The 25,999-nt window shown below is 33.6% G+C and overlaps 1 protein-coding gene across 1 annotated transcript in view; it reads left to right on the plus strand.

The window, feature by feature from the left end:
- Positions 1-25,999, plus strand: part of LOC138335446 (complexin-like) — a 186,882-nt gene that overhangs the window by 51,947 nt on the left and 108,936 nt on the right. The window contains exon 3 of the mRNA XM_069284536.1: positions 872-1,205. The gene's annotated coding sequence lies outside the window, so the exon portion shown is untranslated. The remainder of the gene's footprint in view (positions 1-871; positions 1,206-25,999) is intronic.

Raw genomic sequence — 25,999 nt, forward strand, 5'->3', positions numbered from 1 at the left:
CATTATTTGAATATCACTTCATTATAAGCATAGTTTGTTATTAAAGCAGTGAACATCTTTCAGTTGGCATTCATAGCCCAAATGAATGCCAACTGTACAGAGGAAAATTCCATGAAGGGTGCTTCATGTTGAATTTGCCTATATCAAGTTGGCATTCATATGGGCTATGAATGCCAAATGAAAGAAGTTTAGTGCTTATATTTACATTTGGTTACAATATGTAATAATGAAACCCTAAAGGATTTTACATCTTTAATGAAAAAAATCTTTTGTTATCAAGGATGGAACAGCCATTTGAACAGCCATTTTACATAATCACTGGCATGACAATTGTGACATCACAATCATAATTACGTCATAATAAGCGGCTATTATAGTCTATATCAATGTAAACTGCGCTTGGTAAGGTTACATAGTGGGACTGCAGTGAAAATGTAAATATACACATATATTATAGGAACATTGACAAGGAATAAAAATTACTGTGTTGTAACCATGGATTCATTGTATGTATGATGTGTGTTTGATTAATAAACAGGCTTTACTGCATATGATCTAAGTTATTTACAAACAGAAAATTGTTAACCAAACTGAAGCCATGCTGTTGAATAATTCTGTTTCTGATAGCGAGATTCACATGGACAAGAGCGGCTCTAGTAAGGCAGAATAAAAATCGCTTCACAGTTGATCAAACTTTTGTTCCCCTGCCAAACCCATCTGCTCCAGTACTATAGGGACATCTGTATAGAAATTCTGACTGTTCTGTATCAATATGCATGGCCAATGAAACAATGATTAAACCCGACCATTGAGAAAGCTCTGAACTATGTCAGTTTTCCTTAAACCACTGTCACTTTTATTGTTTTTGTAGATTGCGTACACCCACAAGAGGGTATAGTGCCGGGGCCATCGTCCGAGGGACAAGGAAACGTCTCGGAGAACTTGATCCAATGCTCTGCAATGATGAGGGGATGGTGAGAAGACCGAGTTGTGTGCAAGGCAGCAGCGGTACCTAGTTGTGATCTTATTGATAGAGTAAGCCAGTCTGCGGGGAGCACTACTGCTGCCCGATTCTAAGGTGGGACCGGAATACACTGAAAGGACAGCGCGCGGGTTCTCCTGGAACTTTTCCTAGAGCCGATTACCTTGGAGCGCACACTAGTTTTCCAGACTTTCTGTAGGACTTTAGCCGCAACAGTTAGAAGGTGAGTTCTCTGTACAGTTTATCATTGTTCATCATTGCTGTTTTGTTGAAACCTTAGCAACTGGGGGTATTTAAATAATGATTTTATTTCAACTTTTGTATGTATTTAAACATAATCTTATTCCATTGATTTTACTGGCATTTTAACCACATCTATTAATTATGCCAGTGGAGCTAGGGCCTCAAGTACTGCTCTTTTCACTCGATATACATTTGATGAATGTTTTGTATTGTCCATGGGACCATTTTCCTGGTCGGCATAATCATGGGAGAATACATCAAACTGAATTGTATTTAACTCAAGTCGGTCATGCGTAACATTCATTTGAAACCTTTTGAGGTAATGGAATTTTCTAATTCACCGGGGATTCTGCGGCAGCGGTTTTATTCCAGAGTAAATATTTCTGTGTATGCAGTCACAGACTAGCTATGGATGGGTTCGGTATGGATTATATTTTCCGCATATCTGTCCGTAAAATATAATTATTGCTTCTTATCTTGGACACGATATACTTGATTATTAAGAAGGTAATCAATAGGTCACGTTATAGAACCGTCTAGAACACAGATCTTTCCAAACCTATCAATTTCACTCAAATCTACAAAATTCTCACTTTGTTTGTGTTCTTGTATACAGAGTTTGTAATTTATTGATAGAAGAATTTTAGATTAGATTCAGTAAAATAAGCAACAACTGCATGCATAGTATAATTTGAATACTTGTTTCAGCATGAAACTCTCTATTCTCTTCTCAAATTTGTTATTTTTATTTTCATTTTTAAATTTTCATAGTTGCAGATGATTAAAGAAAAGAAATTAATTTCAAATAAATTGCTTTAAATTCAGTAATCATATATGACTATATTTCTGTTAAAATAATGGAGTATGTACAATTACTATGATAGATATCTATTAAAGTATGTTTGAAGGAATGACCTTGACCTTCAGTCAAGGTCATTAGGGTTAGCATGACTTATACTTTTTGACCTCTTCTAAAAGTGACTAAGAGGGAAAAGGTTTCATATCAAGTCAGTAGGCTGCAAGGCTAGGGTAAAAGGTTAACTTAAATTCAAAACGCCTCATAGATGACCTCTAGCCAATTTTAAGGTCACAGAGGTCAAATAGGCTAAAACATTATTTTCATCAAAATAACTGTAAGGTGTAGAGACCAGGACCCAATTTGAAACAAAAGTGCAGACTTAAGTCAAAACTTATGTTATTCTCCTTTAAGTTTTTGACTTAAGTTTGATCCTAGAAATCGGGCCTGATACTTTGTATGTTGAATATACACTAAACCGTTCTATTTTCGTGATGACTCAATTGGATGTTTTTATAACAAAGAACATTTTAAATGTTGTAATGTAAACTTCTGGAGTTCTACTTAACCTGCATTAGAAACAGCTTTGTGGAGATTTGTGTTTCGCGATTTCTTATTGACAATAAATCCACAAAATAAAATTGCCCCCCACCCTCAAAAAAAAAAAAAAAAATTAAAAAAAATACTGTATGTTTATTGAAAAGTTTGTTCTTCAAATGTCATTGATGTTTGTATTCATCTAATCATGGGGTCAAATAATCTCTTTTGAATATCTTCTTCCTAATGAGCAAATTGACCTTATTAACTCGTTCACCCCTGAAGACAAATTTAGACTCTTCTAACTCAAAGACTGGACCAATCCATTATGAAATTTCAGGGGTGCCTGTCACTGATTTCATGTATAACAGAAACTGATAAACATTTTCTTAATGAAATGGAACCTGGCTGTCTACATGGTAACAAATCAGCCATATTGCTTTCCTGATTTCATGCCTATGAATTATATGGTGACCTGGAAAAGTCGAATATTCCAATACATTGATTGGCACTTGAGTGTAAAAACCACACATGATATATGTGAGCACAGACGTTACAGAATTTAATTTATTGCTGGTTTTTGATTAAAAATAACTGGTATGTTCCCCATTTATAACTACTCTAATCTGTACAAGATATTTAAAATCCGTGATTTAGTTGTTCCCTATGGCATAATAGAAGTCTCTTTGATAGATTTAACCTTGGCATTCTCTCTTTTAAATGTTTTTTTTCCCTGGAACTTGACAAATTGATTTAGTCTTTGATGGCCCGGATCCTTCTTTGAAAATTTTATATTTTTTGTTCATTTTGTATTTTCATTTCCCTTAATATGTCATTTTTGACAAGTTTGTTTTAGATTAATGACCTGTGGCATTAACAGTTATGTCAGTGATTTTCGACATTTTCATTTTAAGTAGAAAAAAATTTGGATGCATTTATTTCCACCTAAATAATGTCTTTGTCTTAGTATATTTCCCCCTCCCCTCCCCATATTTCAAACAGTTGGTCATGTTAGTCAGTCGTTATTGCTTTTATTTCTTGTATAAATATATATTAAGAATAAAAAAATATCAAGCCGTCATCATTTACTATGACGTCATCTTGTATCTAAGCTAAAGTAATATAGTGATACCTGTACCTATATTTACTGACAATACCATTACCTCCCCTGCAAGTATTGTCTATTATGACGTCATCATTTAATATGACGTCATCTTATATCTAAGCTAAAGTAATATAGTGATACCTGTACCTATATTTACTGACAATACCATTACCTCCCCTGCAAGTATTGTCTATTATGACGTCATCATTTACTATATGACGTCATCTTGTATCTAAGCTAAAGTAAATAAACGTCACCTGAAGATGGCCTGAAAGGCCTGGAAACGTTCAGCGAAAAGGAATGCCGTGTTGATATTTTTTATTTTTAATATCTACTGATGCACAACGTCTTTTAAAAATTTAAGTATATATATAATCATGTATGGCATAAAATTATCACAAAGCATGTGCATTGTTTATCAATAGTGACTAATTTCAATCGAAAATCATGTTTCTTGATAGTCATTACAGAATCCAATTATGTCTTGTTTGACATTTAAATGGCATTAAAATATTTTTACAACAAAATTAAACATCATTAAAGAAGGAATTATATCATTAAGATGACATAATGCTCCATTTAAATCAAATTATTCCATTTCAGAGCCATTTAGATTTGTACAGTATAATTTGTCTAAAGCATTAATGTCACTGAGACCAGCAAATTGTTTGGTCGGTATAACCAGATTTCCAGAGTTTGTATAAACCTTGGCTGTGCCCGCCCTCCCCTCCCCTGGGGGGGCAAACAGGGAAATTCGTAGTAAATCTTTAAAATCCTTGAGAAAATAAAAGCATGTGAGCGATACAGTCTCTTTGGACCTCTTGTTTTCTATAAATATTTCATGATTTTTGACAAATATTCAATAAATTTTCCATTGCTTCTTTCGCCACCAGCATTACTTATAGATTCCACACATTCAAGGACACAGGGGTAAAAAAACCAGAGCACCATGTTACATACTTTATCTTAAACAAAAAATTTAGTAATCTTAATATAAAATAATTGTTATAAAAATTTATTATCTTAAAGATGCTCCACCGCTGACAAATATTATTCTTTCACTATTAAAAACAGGAGCAGACAATTTAGTATTTCTCTTCAGTTACAAAGGTTACTTACTTCACACCATTACCACCATTGAAAAGTTTGAGCTTCTAATTTTGCTAGAAATTTTTTTTTTTTTGTCACAGAATTTTTGTGACACTATATCCTATATGGAATGAAGTATTGATTGTGCGAGCACCAAAGGCAAAATAAATTATCTATATTATTTTTTGTGTTAATTAGACATATATATACATGATTGAACACCAATTATTGTTCAAATGATGTACATCATTTATACTCTGTCGGCGGTGGAGCATCTTAACATAAAATAATTGTTATAGAAATTAATTATCTTAACATAAAATAATTATCATAAAAGTTAATTATCTTAATTGACATAAAATAATTGTTATAAAACTTCATTATTTTAACATAAAATAATTGTCATAAAACTCAAATATCCTTTATATCAACATATGATCGATTTCATATCCCCAAAATTTTTGTGGAAAAAAAAAAATTTAACATCAGTTTCCGTCAATGATTGAACTGTTGCATCCATTATGACAGAGTTATTTCTTGCCTGTAGCTGTACAGAACGAGCTTGTACTCGACTCCTACCTCGAAACATGATATGTTATGATGAAGGAATGACAATCATTGGAAGGAATTGCCTGATCCAATTTTACAGGGAAAGAAGATTGATAACAGAAGCTTGCCTGAAGCTAAACATGTGTCCTCTGTCATCTGTTAACATAGGGAAAAAACAGTAACATTTAATTTTCTTTTTAAACATCTCCTGGTAAATTGGATTTTTTTTCCAAGTGAAGTAGAAAAGTTAAACACAATTTATGAAAGGAAGAGATCGTTAAGAGTTTTGATGAGTATTAATCAGGTTATTTTTGCTTTTTGTCCTGTTAGCAGTAAAATGGTCTTTAAAACATCATAAGGAATCAGTCTGAGCTATGGCAAGAAAATAATATTCTGTCTTTTGAATCTTCTATTAACTAGCAATGCCATCAATTCTAGGTAGCCACAAATACTCTATACTCATAGATTAAAAAAAAACCTGATTTGCAACACTTCCTTTTTAATATAACCCCAAAGTCACAGTCAGCCCCATAAACACCCCCACAAATTTTTTACCCCTTTAAATCCCTGAGCCAGCTATCCCTGCCCTTTTAAGTCGGCTAAATAACTCCTGCCCTTTAAGCTGTAAGTCAGCAATTCCAGTTCTTTAAGCCCCCTGAATGAGCTCCCCCCTATCATTTCAGCCCCCCCAAGTCAGCTATCATTTCTCCCTAAGTCCATAAGCCAGCTATACCTGACTTTTAAGCTTCTGAAGTGAGCTATCTTTGCCCTTTAAAACCTATAAGCCCTTTTTTCCTTTGCCCTTTTCCACACCAGCCTATTTCCCAAACAACCCCTTCCTACAACCTGGGCCCTTCCAATGACCCCTTTTTGACCCCTTACCCTCTATAATGCTCAGTCAAGCACCAACACCTAAAACTCCATCTTTTCTCAAACGAATCCCTCTGTCCATATTTTTCTTGCCTTACACTTAATTACAGTTTCCCCTATTAGTTTCCTTAGAATTGTGACAGACTGTATCTCAACTCTCTGAGACAATATTAATATATTTTCCTGCTAGCTGTGCAGTAGCATTAAGGGAATTCTTTTGCATGTAATTGAACATCATGTCTTGCAAATGATATTGAAAATTGAAATATCTAGAAATTCTTTGGATAGCAAAACATTTATTTACTATTTGTATATATATATATACATGTACCTTAATTTTAGAATTGAAACCATTTTGATCAAAATTCTTCGCTGAAATTTAATCTATTCTGGTACCTAGGGCATAGTTTGTACTATCATCCATAATGGATTGCTTGTAGTAGAAGAAGGCTTGTCTATGGGGACGTTGCGGAGAAAAACTTCAAACGTTATTGCATGTTTCCGCAAGCTGATAGAAAATTTGACAATAACTTTGAAAAATAAAAGTACTCTGGAGTGAGGTGTCAACTTATCATTATTTTGAATGAAACCTTTTTAGATAAATTGATCATATTAAACTTGATTTCCTGATCGTGTCTGAGTGCCACCAATGTCTTCCTATTGGTCGATGAAGTGGATTGTTGATGTTCTGTAAAGAGCTTTAATTCTTTGGGTCCATATTTCGTAGTTTCTTAAACGGAACTTATTTGCAGGGGGTTTATTTCGCAGTACACTGATTTCTGTAGATGCTTTATTCACATATCAATAAAGTTGTCAATATTATTGATATTTTCTTTGAGATTAATTTTGAGTTTAATCAACTGCATATGACGTTGCATTTTTTTTTTTGTATGCTACGATGTTTGCTCTGACATTGAATATAGGTACAGGTGCGTTTGCAAACACGAGGCGTGGCTCTATTGCTCCATATTTTTGCATATGTTATTAGTGTGTTATGACCTTGAGTAATTTTTTGGCTGAAAATTATCAATGAGGTCATGAGTTAATTTAACATCAGAAAATATTAAGGTGATTTTGATGATGGTGGGAAAAATGGCGGCCTCTGTACTGGATTATGAAAACATGCAACTTACAACTTAGTGTTAAAGTAATCATTTATCTCCTCAAAAAAAAAAATGATAAATAAAAAAAATCTATTCTTAATGTGACTTAAAAAAGATGTTTGATAATACAACATAAGTCTAGCCTAAATGATAGTAGATTGAGACCTGATTTTCCTTGATATCTTCAGCTGTGATTATTCACTACATGGACTCCTATAGCTTGTGTAATCATGCAGTACTTGAAATAATCCCTGATAAGAAATGTCCACGGCCTCCAATTACATGTTTCCAACGCTCGGCAGCCAACGTTTCTTGGAAATATCTAACAGGAACAGATTGTAAATATTGGAAAATGATCGGATTTCATTCAGTGCAACGGGAACGTGTTTTAGAGACGTCGCCTTTTTTACCACAAATGTTTTATTTCCAACTGATAATGGTTCCAATGGCTGTAGCTAAATGTATAGAAATTGACTGGCATTTCCACAATATGTTATTGACCATGCTTCTCAATATGCCAGTAAGCTGAACTGAATGTCCCAGGTTCAATTGACCTTCAGTCAGATTCAAGGACAAACAAAATCATTATCCATAGATTGGAATGCCATGTTACTGTAAATGTACAGAATGCAAATTTCATCTTATTGCCATTTCGAGTTCTGAGTATTGGTTGAACTTTCTGCTTTAGTCACGTGTGACTGCATATTTAACCTGACCATATAACTCATTCACCCCTAAAGATAGATTTGAACTCTTCCATTTCAAATATTGGCATAGTTCAATATGAATTTTCAGGGGTAAATGAGTTATTAGTGGCATCGAGTAATATTGATAGAGTTTTCTGCTGCTAGTCATGTGACTACATATTCAATCTTGAAAAATCAGGCTCACTGACTATAATCGTTATGTTGATAGAATTTCGGCTTTAGTCTAATGAATCTGGTTATCATGGGTACAAATTGGATCTACGTAATAGATTTTCTCTGCAAAATAAATAGCCTAATCTCATATCTTTGCTTACAAGATTTTCCTGCTGACAGATTTCATTACGAGCCCGATTGGAATTTTTAGGAATCGGTGTATGATTTTTCTATGGTTTCACCAGTGATAATCATGCATACGTATGATGCTGCGTCATTTTAGCAGAAGAAATTTCACACATCAGTCCCCGGAGTTTATAATGATAGGTGATAACATGTCGTTAGATATTGCCAATAATTTGGTAAATCAGAACTAACAATTTTTAGGTCATCTGACCGAAGGTCAGGATGACCTATTGTCATTGTGATTTGTCCGTCGTCGTGCGCCGTGCGCCGTGCGCCGTGCGCCGTGCCTCATGCATAAGACTATTTATACAAAAGCCTACTCCTCCTTCATCCTTGGATGGATTTCATCCATATTTGGTTTGAAACATGATTGGGGAAGGACTATCATATTTTATATAAATGAGCCTGGTCCGACCCCTAGGGGCTGAGGGGTGGGGCCCCAAAAGGGCAAATTTTCTTGATTTAAGCTTTAAAATCCTACTCCTCCTTCATCCTTGGGTTGATTTCATCCATATTTGGTGTGAAACTTCATTAGGGAAGGAAAATCATATTTTATATGAATGAGCTTCGTCCGACCCCTATGGTCAGAGGGGCTGGGCCCCAAAAGGGCAAATTTTCTTAATTTTAACTTTTAAATCCTACTCCTCCTTCATCCTTCGATGGATTTCATCCATATTTGATGTGAAACATTATTGGGGAAGGGCAATTATATTTCATATAAATGAGCCTGGTCGGACCTCTAGTGACTGAGGGGTGGAGCCCCAAAAGGGCAAATTTTCTTAATTTAAGCTTTAAAATCCTACTCCTCCTTTATCCTTCGATGGATTTCATCCATATTTTGTATAAAACATCATTTGGGAAAGACAATCATTTTTTATATAAATGAGCCTGGTCTGACTCCTAGGGGCTGAGGGGTGGGGTCCCAAAAGGGCTAATTTTCTTAATTTTAGCTTTAAAATCCTACTCCTCCTTCCTCCTTGGATGAATTTCATCCATATTTGGTGTGAAACATCATTGGGGAAGGACAATCATATTTTATATAAATGAGCCTGGTCTGACCCGTAGGGGCTGAGGGTTGAGGCCCCAAAAGGGCTAATTTTCTTAATTTTAGCTGGCCCACGTAATGTTTTCAGGTTTCTGTCTCCGATCTCAATGAAAATTGGTCTATAGGGGTTTTAATTAATTCCGAACAACATGCAAACATTTTCGTAAAGATTTTGGTATTCCAAGATGGCCGCTGGCCCACTTCCTGTTTTAAGGTTTCAGTCTCCGATCTCAATAAAAATTGGTCTATAGGGGTTTTAATTGATTCAGAAGGGGGAACTTTAGATGACTCATGACTCATGGGGATAGTATGGTGGAGGTTCAAAATGGGAGCTTTGCTGAAATTTGGCTTTAAAATCTGACTCCTCCTTATATTAATCCTTGAATGGGTTACAACCATATATGGATGAAGGGCTACCAAGTTTGTTCAACAAATGACATTTACCTATTTCAGAAACTTACGTATTTTAACTAAGGAGTTGTATTGTTTATATTAAACGTTACCCAATACTTTATACTGTGACTTTGTTGTTTTGTGCCATGAGTCAGATGACCGTTAAGGCCCATGGGCCTCTTGTTAGCTCATCTGGCCCAAAGGGCCGAAGCTTATGTCATTGCGCGGTGTCTGTCGTCCGTCGTCCGTCCGTCCGTCTGTCCGTCCGTCGTCCGTCCTTCAACATTTCCTTTAAATCGCTACTTGTCATAGAGTTTTGCATAGATTGCAACCAAATTTGGCAACAAACATTCTTGGGTGAAGGGGAACAGAACTTGCATAAATTTTGGCTCTGACACCCCCGGGGGCAGGAGGGGCGGGGCCCAATAAGGGAAATAGAGGTAAATCCAATAAATTGCTACATGTCCTAGAGTTCTGCATGGATTGTGACCAAATTTGGCCACAAATCCTTTGGGGAACAGGAACAGAACTATTATAAATTTTGGCTCTGACCCCCTGGAAGCAGGGGGACGGGGCCCAATAGGGAATTAGAGGTAAATCTTATAAGTCACTACCTGTCCTAGAGTTCTGCATGGATTGTAACCAAATTTGGCCACAAACATCCTTGGGGGAAGGGGAACAGAACTTGGCTCTGACCCCCTGTGGGTAGGAGGGTGGGGCCCAATAGGGAAATTAGAGGTGAATATTCAAATTCCTTCAGAAAAGAAACAATGAACCTGCATTCAGAACATTACTTGGCATTACAAACCAGGTGAGCGAAACAACCTCTGGGCCTCTTGTTAATTCTGGCGAGAAAGGTGTAGGTCGAACATCAATGATCAGGTAGCTCAGTTGGTTAGGGAATTCCTCTAGTGTTCGGAGGTCTTGGGTTTGAATCCCAGTCTGGCAACTACATTTTCTCCTCTCCTGTTGCGTTATGTTATATTTCAACCCCCCCCCCCCCAATTGGGGCATATCAATTGGCTTAAATCTACATAAATATACAGTGTGAATGTTATTTTCACAATCTCACAGGACATTGCTTTGATAGCGATAACTTTTTTTCTGTGAAATTTTGGGAAATGGTTAAATCAAAATATACTTGAAAGCCAGTTGCAAAAATATAAAACACAAGTAAAATTCAATTTTCTTAATTTTAATCTACGGCATTGATTTGTTGCTTTAGGCTGTGGTGAGGAAAAAATTGTGACAGTATGTATGTGGCATTCTTTCACATGCCAATGTTAGGTAAACAATTTGAGTCTTCCATTCAGTGTTGGGAACAATTCAATGGTTCTTCTCCTGGAACTTTGGATTTACTTAACCACATAATTCCGATTCTGCATCCTTAACCCATTCATCCCTGGAATTTTATAATGTGTTCATCCAGCCTTAGAATTGGGAAAGTTCAAGTGTGTCTTCAGGGGTGTAGGAGTTAATTTACCAAAGCTGTTTTTGTCTTTACACCTTAAAAACAAGCAAGCTAGCTAAAGTCTTTTGATGAATACAAAGTTACCATGCAATGCTGGCTGAACTATAGCCTTGATCTCAGTTTTTTTAGGTCTGTCTAAATGTTGGTCTTCAGGTCACGCAAAACCTATAGAAAGCTTAGAATGTTTCATAATAGATACACTTTAACTCAGTTATGTGGTGCATTGCACTCTGTAAATGGCAGACTTCAACAACCAGAATCTTAAATTGCCACAAACATTTCCATATCCTATTCTTTCTATCGCTCGTTTTCTTCCTTATATAATTCTGTTACTCTCATATCCTAACGTCCTAGAATCCGTTTATGGATCTACAAACCGCCGATCTGTAGATTTTCTCGGCTAGAACAAGTACATGTTTTTAAATGTCTTGGCAGTCGCCGTTAGTTTCTCTGAATATTCAGCGAGCACTACTTTTAGCAAGTGTAATTATTTTGTGGCACTGTTCAATACCAGTTTGCTCAGCTGAATTGATTATTTTAATGTTGCTGAGCAGATGTACTGTAGAATTTTTACAATGCTGGAGAGGTTTTCACACATTGTACAGCGTATTTAAAAAACGCTCAAATTAAAAGAATCTGTCATTTGACAACCATTGACAAATAAAACACCGATCTGGTTTCCTGTTCAATAATTTTAATTATTATGGAAAACATCACAACAATTAAAACCTGTTGAAATATGGAACAGTGTATTGTTGTTTAAAGCAAATTGTAGAATTCATAAAATTGGACATATGATACTGTAGTCTCTGTCAGAAAGGCTTAGTTGAACTTGCGTGATGTATCTAGAAACACATAAAAACAGATGTTACTAAGGTATTATATTTTATTGATTTATCTTAATCTGAAGACTTAGTGATGTGTTTTATTTTGACTTTTTTGGACTTGATGGTAAAAACTTTTTCTGTTTTTTTTTTTTTTTTTAGTCAGAATTTGGAAATACAATAATTTAGAAAAAAAAATCAATTGTTTACTAAATATAAGTAATAACATATGATGACTAATTGTTAAGGTTAATTGTCAAACGTAACGCTATCACAACTGTAAACATCAATAATCAAGTATCGTGTTTAAACTTCATTAAATTTTGAAAGGCTGGATGTTAATTGTGTGAAAAGTTCCGTCGCAAAAGTTCAAGTGTACTTTTGGTTTTAAAGGTCAGGGTCACTAGATTTTGAGATCAAGGTCACTAAGAGATATTTATAGACACTGGCGTTAGCATGATTTCATTCAAGGACGGATTTCTTAGTCATTTGTATGGACTGCTCACAGAATACAGGCTTCCTTAAAATTGTTAGTAAAAGTTTGAAGATCTTAAAGGAAAAAAATGTGTTTCTGCTCTTTTTAAAGGTAATGGTCACTAGATTTTGGGAACAACGTCACTAGAAATATTTATAGAAACTCAGCATCATCATGATTTCATTGAGGGACTGATTTTTAAATCCTACTACTGAATCAGCAATACGTTACTATTACTTTCCACATTTTCTAATTCAATACCTCAAAATTACTTTTATTAGATCCAAGTGTCTTTAGGGTGTCATGATGTGTTTAAAACATTCACCCCTGAAAATTTATAATGGACTGTTCTAACCTTTGTATTAGAAGAGCTCAAATGTGTTTTTAGGGGAGAATGAGTTAATATACTTGATAAGAAGGCTATTTAACTGACTGCTCTATTCAGATTGTCCACCCACTCCAAGACTCGGGTGTTATTGTCTAATATCTCGTCTTCCTTAATCTTAACGCAGGTTCTGTATGTCTAAGATAAAATGGTGTAACGACTTGTTTGTTTGGATTTAAGACATCAGCTATAATAACAAACAGGTCTTATCTCCAGGAATCCTTAATTTATTCACCCCTGAAATTTCATAATAGACTGGTCCAGTCTTTGATATGGGAGAGTCTAAATGTGTCTTCAGGGGGGAATGAATTGACAGGATTAATCAGGAACAAAAGTCGCTAGTGGTTTAGATGAATATGAATAGATAATTCACATTTCACAAGAATAAGATGATGATTTGGAGATTTCCTTGTTACAAAATGCTCTATTAATAATATTTGCTGTAGCTCAGTTTTTTGACAATTACAATTTTAAAATACAATTATTTCAAAAGAAAACATTTTCTCTGTAGTTCTTTTTTGTTTGATTAATTAACAACCTTTTAACAGCCAGGATCATTTTAATTTGTCTCTCCCATCTATGTGATGTGCTGCTTGTTTGAAGTGTGTGGTACGTGTTTTGGGAGGCTGCAGTATATATTCGTGCTGTGCCTTCTTGAAATAGAGGAACTCTTTCCCTTTATATAGTGCTATCAAACCATGAGTTTGATGTTGATCAAACTTGCTTAATTTTTTTTAGAGAAAAAATGATATCCTCTTGGTGAAATTTCAGAAATTAATTTAATATCAACATTTTTTTTTTATAAATAGTTACCTAGAAATGTAATAAGAAGTAAATAGAGATTTCCTGAATCACACCTATACTAAGTGCTGTGCAATGCTTCTATTTTTTTTTTTTTTTTTTTATCTGAGACAAGGGTTATTCCGTCTTTGCATATTATAGAGTTAGCTCCCTTGTGGGTATAGGTATCCATTGTTAGGTCATTATTTTGTGAGTTCAATTTACATTGTTTTCTCCAAAAAGTCTGACCATACGCTCATAAACACATGACGTCACAATCAATACCTACCCACAAGGGCAGATAACTCTGTTAAATGCAAATATTTAGAAAATACATCCATGGGCCCAATTAAAATTCAATTAAAAATGACAATGCTTTTGTAAAAACGTTGGTTCTTCCAATGCAAACTGATTAAGGGAGAGAAGTTTTAGGTAGTTTTTGCTTCAAAAAACACATCTCCAGTTTAGAATATTATACTGAAACACTTCCCAGCATGATCCCCAGATTACAGAAAGTGTGTTAATTGTCGGTCTCATAAAAAATCCATTTTATGAATTACCAGTTTGAGAATTTTGAAAATTGTGTTTAAAAATCTTTAATACAACTGGAGGGAAAGAAAAAAAAATCCATGAATTACCAGTTTGAGAATTTCGAAAATTGTGTTTTGAAATCTATAATACAACTGGAGGGGAAATTAAAAATTTGTGATTGCAGATGTTCACTATATATCAGAGTAACTTATAATCTGACCTTGTGCAGCAACATGAAAACAGTTTCTCATTTAATCTGCTACTGCTACTGCTGCTGAGAGTTTATTTCTAAGTCATTTTGAAGTTTTGTAGATATCAAGATTAATGTTGTGATAGTTATACTTTATGTCGTATAAATGTCGGTGGCAGCTGTGTTTTTGTTTGTTTGTGCTTTAAACCCCTTCCCCACCATTGGTGACTTGTAGCAAGCTGTGCTATGTTCTATCCGTGTTTATAGAAACAGTTATTGCTTTTCTTTATTCTTTCAGATTTTATCTGTGAAGATCTATATCCATACAAACACAAAGTTGTCTTGTCATATTTGTTGATTTTTACTTCAAACAAACAAACATGTTACAGATTAGGACCAATATGACATCCATTCATGTCAATACATGAAACAAATTACATCATTTAATGAAAAATTAAAGCAAAAAAAGTGGAGATCTTTAAAAGTCTCAAAGGGAAATTTTTTTGGAGGGGTTTATTAGTTAAACATCCTATAAATTAACAGTCAGGGTTTAATTATAAGGATTTGCCAGGTTTAATTGTAAAGGAAATTGGAAGAAAAAAAAATACAGACCAGAGTAAGGTTTTGTTTTACCAAAGGAAGATTTCATAATCTTTCTCCGTATACAACATAGGACCTAATTCCCTATTAACCCCCCACCTCCAATCTTTGTTACAATTTTTCAAGCACCTTTGGCCATGCAGGTTTTTAAAAGAATGATTAGCTTTATCTTGTGATTGAAGTGAAATTTTTCATTTGCTGCGAAAAATATTTCAAAACTGAAGGGAAGGCTTAATTTGCAAATACAGGCATTCTGTTAAAATTGAAACTGTGAAAACTTTTGCTTTAGCAGAATGTACAATTAGAATTTGATGAAGACATGCTAAAAAACAGATGGTTCCTACCATTGAAAGTTCTTGACATCATTTCATTGTATTAGTTTATATATGATGATCATTGATTCTGTTATGATTGTCACACTATATGATTGTCACACTGATGTCTGTGTCAACAATTTTTTCAGGAGTAAGTTCATTGGATATTGTGATTTGTAGTTTTCTTTGTTCTTTGAGAACCAGGCCCCGATTTCTCGAAAGAAACTAAGTCCAAAACTGACTTAAGTCTTAAAGTTTTCATATAAGTTACATAAGGAGAAAAACTTAAGTTTTGACTTAAGTCTGCACTTTTCTTTCGAGAAACTGGAGCCAGGAGTAGAAAGCTAAATGTGCAAATGACATTTTGTAATCTCTTATACTGTGAAATAATTTATTTATGTTTTGCTCAATTTTCATGGTTTCTAGAATATTACAATTTCTTTGGCACTTAATTAAATTTGTGGAGATCGAAGACCGTGAATCTAAATGCAGTCAAAAAAAATTAAAAAAAAAAACAACAACAACAGTTGACATTGTCACATGGGCTATGTCAATTTTGATTATATTTGATTATGTATATTGCTGCCATTTGCTTTATCGCATTTGGTTGAAATAAAAAAACTTGTAACTCTTGTGATCACTCGAGTGGAACTAAGCTCTTCACTGTTACAATATCACAACTCAGAGTTGGTACTCGACCAATGTTTTTAAAGATGTACCCATGAAATAATTACCTTGTCAGCATTGATAATTTCATGACACTCGATCAAATTTTTGGATTCAAATATCAAATATTTAAAAATAAATTCCCACGAAAAATAATGATTTCACATTGTAGTCCTGATTAGATACTTTTGGGTTGGAGACTCTGATTTTTCATTTGTATTTAGCGTAGGGTAAACTGTGCGTGGTGAAGATAATATTCTTTGTGAAAATAACAAACCTACGCATGACCTTCAGTTAGACAAAAATGCACTCTTCCAAATATTCAACGCTTCAATCTTTTCTCTTTACAACTTTCTAGCAGTCTGCATTATAATCAGTTTGGAATCAAGAGTATTGCAGCATTCAATCATTGTTGTTTTTTTCTTCTTTTCCAATTTCTGAGAATTTTGAGCACAGTTTCCCACGCCAACCAGATCGACCATTACTGTCGTAATGATTATAGAGTGGAATTCTGGGAAGTGTGTGGACGTATTTTACCATTACCACATAAATAAAGGAAGGATTCGCAGTAATTACTACGCTGTTGTCATAGTAAACAGTTTGGAAAAGGGCTTTATTGAAGGAGCAGGGCTCGTTATAAGGTTAGAAAAGCCATTTCTACGGGAACACGTGATTGACAGAAACGGAAGCAAGCAACGTCATTCTCACAATCAGCGTTCTTCTAAACCGCAGAGAGCAGGACACAAACTCTGATGTCGTACTGTTAAATGGGTCTAAACGGAGGCGGGGGACAGGAAGCTGGATAAAAACTTGTGTCATTTCTTTCAATAGCTTCTATTTGATAATGAACAAATGAATATGTGGGATTACATATATTGTCGGCAAATGATTTCTCTTTTATTGGTTTTAATGCACTTAACATTACTCAAGCATTACGGCAATGTTAGATTTGATTATGTGTTAGGTAATTCTGCTAAACAATTGAGAAACACAGAAAAAGGTAATATGAAATGTATTGTGACTAGGTTGTTATTTTGTTTTATTGACCTGAGAAAAAAATATATTGACCTGATATGAAGCCATTAACAGCAGAATGAATGGAACAGGAAGTTTTCCAATCGGAAACTATTAGAGGTCTTTCCATTAGTGAAATAAATGTTATAAAAGAATTTTCTGGCATTTTTCTGTTAGTCCATTTACCACCCCAGTGATGTTTGTCCTTTACTGAACATGGAAGTGGATTAATAGCATAGTGTGACTTATTCAGAATTGTCAATTGAAAATATATTACTTAACGATAACATCAATATTGCCTTCTGAATTATCAATTGATGATGTCATTTACTTTGATGAAATATTCATTGAAAACAAGCATGAAAGATGATATAATTTTCAATTGCATGTTTTAACGATGCTCCACCGCTGACAAATGGTATTTTTTCATTATCAAAAAACAGGAGCAGACGATTTAGTAATTTTCTTCAGTTACAAAGGTAACTTACTTTACACCATTACCACCATTGAAAAGTTTGAGCTTCTAATTTTAAAAATATGAAAAATAATTAATTGCATCCCAAAAAAAATCCATGACAGTATATCCTATACGGAATGAAGTACTAATTGCGCATGCACCAAAGGCGAAATAAATTATTTTGTATTATTTTTTGTGTTAATTAGGCATATATATACACGATTAAACACCTATTATTGTTTGAATGATGAATATCATTTATGCTCTGTCGGCGGTGAAGCAACTTTAAATAATCATAGATACAATTGAAATAATTGATTCCATTGCCTAATATTATGTGGAGGTTAATATTTTTTCAAATTTCCAGTTCTCCACCTCTGGGTTGTTAGTTCAAATCCCATGACTGGGATAGCCACAATGCCGCTACAGAGATACTAACTGTTGGTCGGTGGTTTTTCTCTGGATACTCTGGCTTTCCTCCACCAACAAACCTGGCACTTCCTTAAATGACCCTGACTTTTAATAGGACATTAAGGTACTCAAACCAAATCAATTTCAATACAAAATTATTCTATTAAAAATAACTTCATGAAAACTGTGCGAGAAAAAAAAAGAGAAGTGATTATTGTATTAGACCCAATAAGCGACCAGGGTGCTTAAAAAAATTAAAGCAAATAAGGGGCGCTTAGTAGAAACAAATTTAGACTTGCTTTTCGTAAAATTATTCATAAAAGTAAACCATAAATCAATTTGCAAAAGAAATCAGTAAGTAAACTGACGCAATTTTCATATTTTCAGTCTAAATTTAATTTGAAGTAAGTAACCAAGATTTTTTTAGAAGAGGAAAAAATTATGGCGTTCCTCTTTTCGTTGTGTATTTTAAGGATTATACATGTGTAAGAAGTGACCGATGCTTGTGTAAAATGCTAAACAGACAAAACTTTTATCTTAATAACATTGTATTTCCTAATATATGAGATATGATTTTTTTGTACTGATGCTTTGAAAGCCAGTAAAATGTCTTTCAAATAAAAAAATTCTTGGGATCAATCCCAAAATTTGTCTCTGTCACATGAATGTTTCTGGCAAATAATTTTTGGGATCGATCCCAAAAATCTGTCCTAGTCTTATATATAGGAGTGTTTCTGCCAAAATGATTTTCGGGATCGATCCCAAAAATCTGTCTTAGTCCCATGAGTGTCCCAAATGATTTTCGGGATCGATCCCAAAAATTTTTAGTCCCATGTGTCAAATGATTTTCGGGATCGATCCCAAAAATCTGTCTTAGTCCCATGAGTGTCCCAAAATGATTTTCGGGATCGATCCCAAAAATCTTTCTCAGTCCCATGTCAGTGTTTTTGTCAAAATGATTTTCGGGATCGATACCAAAATAATTTATTTCGCTGTTTATTTGTAAGATGTAATATATTTAAGTAGTCTAGAACTGAATAATAAACCTTATTCAGGATTCCATAATAGATCAAATAAATTTGATATTCTATTATATTTGGTAGGTCATGATTTTTAATACATATACATCCTTTTTACTTTGACATAGTTGGGAAATCCTGATGTGTGGTAAATATTCTGTCTAGAATAAACTATACCATATTAATTTGAAAAAAGAAATGAACAACAAACAAATACTTTACATTCCAATAGAAGTAATTTTATTAACTGAACATGCCCTTGAAGATTTCGATACAAATTGCTTTTGAAAAGGCATATAATGTAAATTGACAAGAATAGTGTTTGAATCATTTCTGTTATTTTCTTATTTTTGTCAGCATTGAATAGAAATACTGATATTAAGATGTTAAAAATAAATCAAGGTGTAACTTTCCAAATATTTTTTGTATACTGAACAAAATATATACAAAACCAACTATCTATCTACCTGTGTATATATTTCTTCATATTGAAATTAGAATAGAGAAAAAACAAATGCTTAAAATGAGAAATCCATTCTTAACTCAGTGTGTATAATGTACAATGTATATACAAAAGTAAATAAAACTTTTACAATAAATTCCGATTTCATGATAAGGAATTAATTTGTTATTGATTGATTAATTCAGACTGATTTATATCAATTCAAATTCAATTTAATCATACAAAAACTTATTTATGTTTAAAGTATTTGTAGAAGTTTAATGGTTTAGTATGTAACAAATGCCAATTAATGTAATATAATGTCTCGGGACATGAGAAAAATTTTAACATTTTCAACATTATATAAAAAAAAATTCCCTCCAATTTCTATGAATTATATATATATTAATAACACCCTTATGATAGATTCCATTCACTTTTAAAACCCTTTTCTTTAGGATTTTTAGCTAAATAAACAATATTTGTGACTTAAAATTATAATCTATTTGCTTCTCTCTTATGTAAGAATTATTTTATATAAAGAAAGGTATCTGTAAATCTAAGTTAAATTTTTTTGTTTGCATCTGCTTTACAGGCAGATGAGAAACAGGTTTACAGCCGTGGCCTAAGTGTTATGTGTATTACCTTATCTCAGGTTTGACTGCAAAATCCAAAACTCACACATACATATTTTTTTATAATCCAATAATGACTGTGACTGGCACAAATCACGACACAAACATTCTAGTTCACATGCTCCACTTATCCACGACCATCAGGGCTATAAATGTTAATTCAACTGTGAACTTGTATTTAACACAAAACAAATATCCGTGTGTTATGTAGAATGGTCATTTCCTTAAAACGTGATGAGTTTAAAAAAGAGCCATCCACATACTTTACCAGTTTGAGGTCCGAGAGAGTTATTTATCATTATTTGTGATTGATAAATGTCTAACACAATCCACTGTATTCTTTGCTTGTTGTGTAATGTGCTTTCCCGCCACAGAGATGACTTCCTTATGTCATAGTCACTCACATTCAGTGTCCATTAATCCTTCCAATTTATAAATCCCTATTGGCTTCTAATTTTTCCCTCCAGTTTGTGTTGAAACATCAGAACTAACCTGTTTATAGTGTCAGTCTTGCATGCCCTAGTTTTCATATCTATAATTAACCTCGGAGGGAAAAGGGATGGTCAGTCATCGCATGGGGCTAGAAAGTATAAACAGAGGTAGGGGCTGTCAGTGTCATGTTTCAGCAATTCACTTTCGCCTATGGTATTAGACTAGCCACCAGACCCCAAGTTCTGGAGAAGACTTTCTTAACAGAGTTATTTCCTCATTAGATTATCTAAATGAGAAAAATTTAAGTGATATTTTCACCAGTCTATTATGATATACATACCATAACATAATGTTTCAACATTGGTTCATAATTTCATGTAAAATTATTGATTTAATTTATTCTCTAGAAAATGGTTAAGATGTCCATTAAATGTCTTAAACTTAATCAGAACTGTTTAGGTATTGCATAATTATTCAATGTGATTCAACAATCTTCTGGATTCTCTAGGCGATAGACGATCAAAATATTTAATAATAACCATCAATAAGTTAGTTACTCCAAATGCAAAAGGGTTTTGTATATCATATTTTTGCTACCAATTTTAAAATAGTCCTAGTTCATCAATGGCTATCAAATGTTTTTATTGTCAAAGAAAAGTAATAAGTTCTGTGAATGGCTAATAATAATTCAAATAGAAGAATTTGAAAACTCTGAACTTCTAAAGACTGTTTTAAATTATGATCTTGGGGTCAGATGTATATTTGCTTTCTTTTGTTGTCAGTCTGATAGTTTCTCCTTTGGCTATACAAAAACAAAATTATTATAAATGATAAAATTATTAAGTAAAATCTTCACATAGTCATAACTGTTTCCCATTTCTAGTGATATCATATCAGTACAACAATATGAGACTGACCTGACCTTGTTATGGGCCTCTTATAGATAATTACTTAAAATTTCTGTGCATAGCAAACCGAACCTTTTCCTGAAAGGATGCAAATGTCGAAGACATAACTAGTAATTAAACCATTAAATTAAAAAAAAGATCTGTCATTGCCTAGAAACATAATAATCTATAATTTATTTCTTCTATCTACTTGCATTACAAAATTAATTCCAATGTCCTTTGGCATTCGTTATTATTGATTTTTAGTCTTCAGATAAACGCTATACCATGAATGTAAAGTCTTGGAGGACAGTATAAAAGTGTTTTTACAATGATTGTATACAAGCTTCTTTCATACTGACAGAAATATCTTTAACATATAGACAAAAATTATCTAGACTTCTAGACTAATGGTGCTGATTCAGGATGATAAACATAACATTACCCCAGGAGGCTGTGGTCAGTTCCTGCTGGTAGTCAGGTTTTATCCTTATGGGTCAGAGTTTAATGTTGGCTGCAGTTAGAGTATGGCATTTTGTCTTTTAAAGCTAAAAGGTTGGGCATTGCTTTAGGTTTTCTTAGAAAGTAGATCTAAATCAAATTTCATATACAGACTGGCCTTGTGACTTGATTGTGTATATTGCAATTCTAAAAATCTAAATCCAAATTTGATCTGTCAACATGACATGTAGCCAAATTTGGATTTTGATTTTTGAAATTTGTTACCGCCTTTTCTCAGAAAGTACTAACCGATCTATCTCAAATTTTATATGTAGATTTTCCTTGGTCTTTAGTTGTCAGAAAAATCAATGCCTTTATGCAGCCATCCTGGATTTTGATTGTATAATGTTTAAAGGGACATTTCTCATTATTGCATGCATTTTTAATATAACATGGCACATTGCCTGAAAATTATATTTGATATATATAAAAAGATGCATATTTTACATAAGGATTAGTGATTTTTTTTCTGAGGAATATTTTCCATCAGATTCTTTACTTTCTAGTTTATTTAAGTGATATCATTTTAATTAATATATATATAAAAATGACAAAATAAAATGATTTCTTTTGCTTGTCAAGATAAAAGTAAAACAGAAAAATGGTGTAGAGTTGAACTTCAATCTTCCGAAGTCAGTGCAGTGACGACTCAACCTTATGAGCTACAGACATAAAAGCTGTATCCCAGTCTTGTCGCATCCAGCTGTTCCTTAAAACATTTTACCTGTCATTACTGTGCAGTTATCTTTTATATTCCAAGTTACCCGAGCATATGATGGATTTATAAATAATTTTTACATAACCCCAGTATATAATTGAAGTTATCTGGTCCACAGGCCAACAAGGGACAAGGACAGAACCTTTAGATATGGATAGGTTGATAGGGCACAAGACAGCACCTTCATATGCTGTCTTTGATATTATCTATGATCAAGAGCAGAGGGGATGGGTTGGTGGGGGTGTAGGAGGGGGATCGTTGGGAGGGGGTGTAAGGCAACTGCATGAGATTGTGCTGGTGTCTCAAGAGGTCAATAAGAGTGTATCTCTAGTGGCCACAGTAATAACTTATCCTTAACAAAGATTATTTATATAAAGTCAGTGATTGCGTTATCAGTTGGCGTACAAAACACCAGGACCTCCACAATTGATGATACCTGTAGCGATAGTACCTATATATATCTGGTAGTGAATAGTACTAATTGTTAAAATAAGTGATGCTTAATAAGGAAAATTTGAGAAAAATAATAACATGTGTCAAAAGGAAGGGTTGGGGTCGTTGCCATGGTTTTCAGGTCATTATACACGCTCAGTATTTGAAGAAAGGGTTTGTCTGAAAAACTCCTTCTAAACTGCTTTGGCAAATTCAATGGAACTTTACAGCAATGTATGTGTAGATGTGCATGCAGGTTTTTTTGCATAGATTTTGGAATAAATCCTGAGTGGTTTTTTTGTTACTTAATAAATTGGGCATATATTCATTTATTGCAGTTGGCCAATAGTGCTGAAATTCGTTGTGTACTTGTATCTAAAGCTATATGTTGGCTTGAAAACCTTCTTCTTCTTAAAATACTAACATTCTTATTCTCAAAAAATTGATATCGTTTAGATGTGAATAATGTGTAAAACGTTCTTGATTCAACATCCGCATGTAATTTATGGAGCATATATCGGTATAATATAACTTTGATTTAAATGAAAATGACTCAAATGAAGAATTGTTATAAATTTCATGGGGAGCATTATTTTGAGATAAGAAAACTAAAATAGAAGAAATGTTCTGATCTATAGCTTGCAAAATAAAGCATACAATCCAATATTTAAACAGTTGTGATTAGACTGGCCACTAGTCTCTAGAATATTAAAAAAAATCATTAAAATTTGGCTTGATTATTTTTGTCTATACTACATGCCTGATTCTAGAGATCAGTCAAATCCAGATGAGGTTTGTAATTTGATACACAAGGTTTGGCTAGGTATGAAACCACAAACTCAGTAGGAGAATTAGTCTCGCTTTCAGTCCCTCATTAACACTGGCCAGCCATATAGCGTTATCTGATGGTGTGGTGTAACCCCCACTCCCTCAAGTTAGTGACCGCACTGCTAGAGAAAACTGGTAGGTCACAGATAACCTGTACTTATAGTCCAGTCAATTCAGCCAAAATATTGGCCTAACTTATAAATTATTGCGATAATTGTTTTTTTTATTCTTTTAGGATTAGTAATTCTCAGTATTTAAACACTAACAGGAAAAAAATATTGGAAAATCCAAATCTATGAAAAAAAAATTTCGCCCATCATAAGTTCAGGAAAAATAGAGAAATTCGCACAAATGACAAATTTTCAAGAGTGATGTCATTTGTAATACTGCGGGTAAAAAACTAACTGTATGTGGAGTCCAAGTTTAGTATAGTACATATAAGCTAAAATGGAGTGAATTAATTAATTGAACGATTAATCATTGAGCAATCAAAGTGGTAAAATATGTTTTGGAACATCGTAATTTTAACATTTAAGCCCTCTTTAGATACAAAAAACACGAATATTTCAACAAAATGAAATAGTTTCTGAATAGATTCTTCAAATATGACCTTTTGTCTAGTATCATTGCATATAATACCATGCATTCACATGATACAAACGAACAGGAACCTAAATCAAAGCTGGTCGATCATGTCAGTGTTCTATGGAAAACAACCTTTGATATTACTTCCTTGACCCATATCCATATCAACAATTTACATAATTTTTGAGCAAATAGTTTAAGAAATGATGGGTCTGAACAGTCATTTAAAGGACCTTAATGCTGGATTTTGAGAATTTCAAGAGGCCCAGTAGGCCGAAATAGCCAGGTTAAGGTTTTGGTGCAAGTGTTGTAATACTGTTATCCTAAGTTTTAAACTAGGGGGAGATAATCTAGTAAAGAACTCTGCTGAGAAAGTCTTATCAGCAACTTAGGGTCTGGTGGCCAGTCTAAGTTGTGATAAATATTCTGTATAGCTGAAGGTACTTTCAACAAACATACTCCTGAAACATGATACTGACAGCCCCTCTAGATTTGTTTACTTTCCAGCTCCATGTAATTCCCAGTGACTGACCACCACCACCCCTTGGAGGTTAATTATAGATAAGAAATCTAGGGCATGCAAGGCTGACACTAAGGAACAGTTTATTAGTATGTCAAATTCTGATGTTTCAACATTTAAACTGGAGGGAAAAAATTAGAAGTCAAGAGATATGTAGAAATCGGAAGGGATAATGAATGTGTGTGACTATTATAAATGAAGTCAGCTAGGGTGTTGGCTTTACAATAGGTGGGAAAGCAAATTACACAAGAATCATCAAGTAAGCTGGTGATTTCGCAAAGAATACAGTGGATTGGACATAATTAATCACAAATAATGATAAATAACGCTATCGGACTTCACAATCATGGTAAAGTATGTGGACGGCTCTTTTAAACTCATCACGATTTAAGGAATTGACCATTCTACATTACACAAGGATATTTGTTTTGTGTTAAATACATGTTCACAGTAGAACATTAGCCCTGATGGTAGTGAACAAATGGAGCATGCAAACTAGAATGTTTGTGTTGTGATTTGTGCAAGTCACATTCATTATTGGATTATACATAATGCATATAATGCGATATTTATTCTGGTTCTTGGATAAAAAGATATGCATGTGTGAGTTTTGGATTTTGCAGTCAAACCTGAGATAAGGTAATACACACAACACTTTGGCCTTGGCTGTAAGCATCTGTTTTCATCTGCCTGTAAAGCAAAATTAATGCCCACCAACAAATTAAACTTTGATTTACAGATACCTTACTTTATCAAATAATTCTTACATAAGAGAAACAAATAGATTTTAATGTTAAGCTACAAATATTGTTTAATTAGGTAGCAATCCTTAAGAAAACGATTCAAAAGTGAACGGAATTTATCATATGGAGGTTATAAATAAAATTCATAGAAATTGGAGGGACTTCTTTGGTATATCAATGTTTAAACTATTAAAAACTTTTAATTATCTGATGTCTCGAGACATTATATTACATGAAGTTTTTAGACCCTGTTTAAACTAGTGATTTATAGTATGCCTATATATATCACTTCTTAGGTGTACTTACATTGTAAGCCTAACTTAGTATGCATCTGTCCTAATCTTAGATATTACTGTTGACTCGTAAATTGTTGTAAATTTT

Source organism: Argopecten irradians, chromosome 11, assembly GCF_041381155.1.
Source record: "Argopecten irradians isolate NY chromosome 11, Ai_NY, whole genome shotgun sequence".
In the NCBI taxonomy this organism is placed as follows: domain Eukaryota; kingdom Metazoa; phylum Mollusca; class Bivalvia; order Pectinida; family Pectinidae; genus Argopecten; species Argopecten irradians.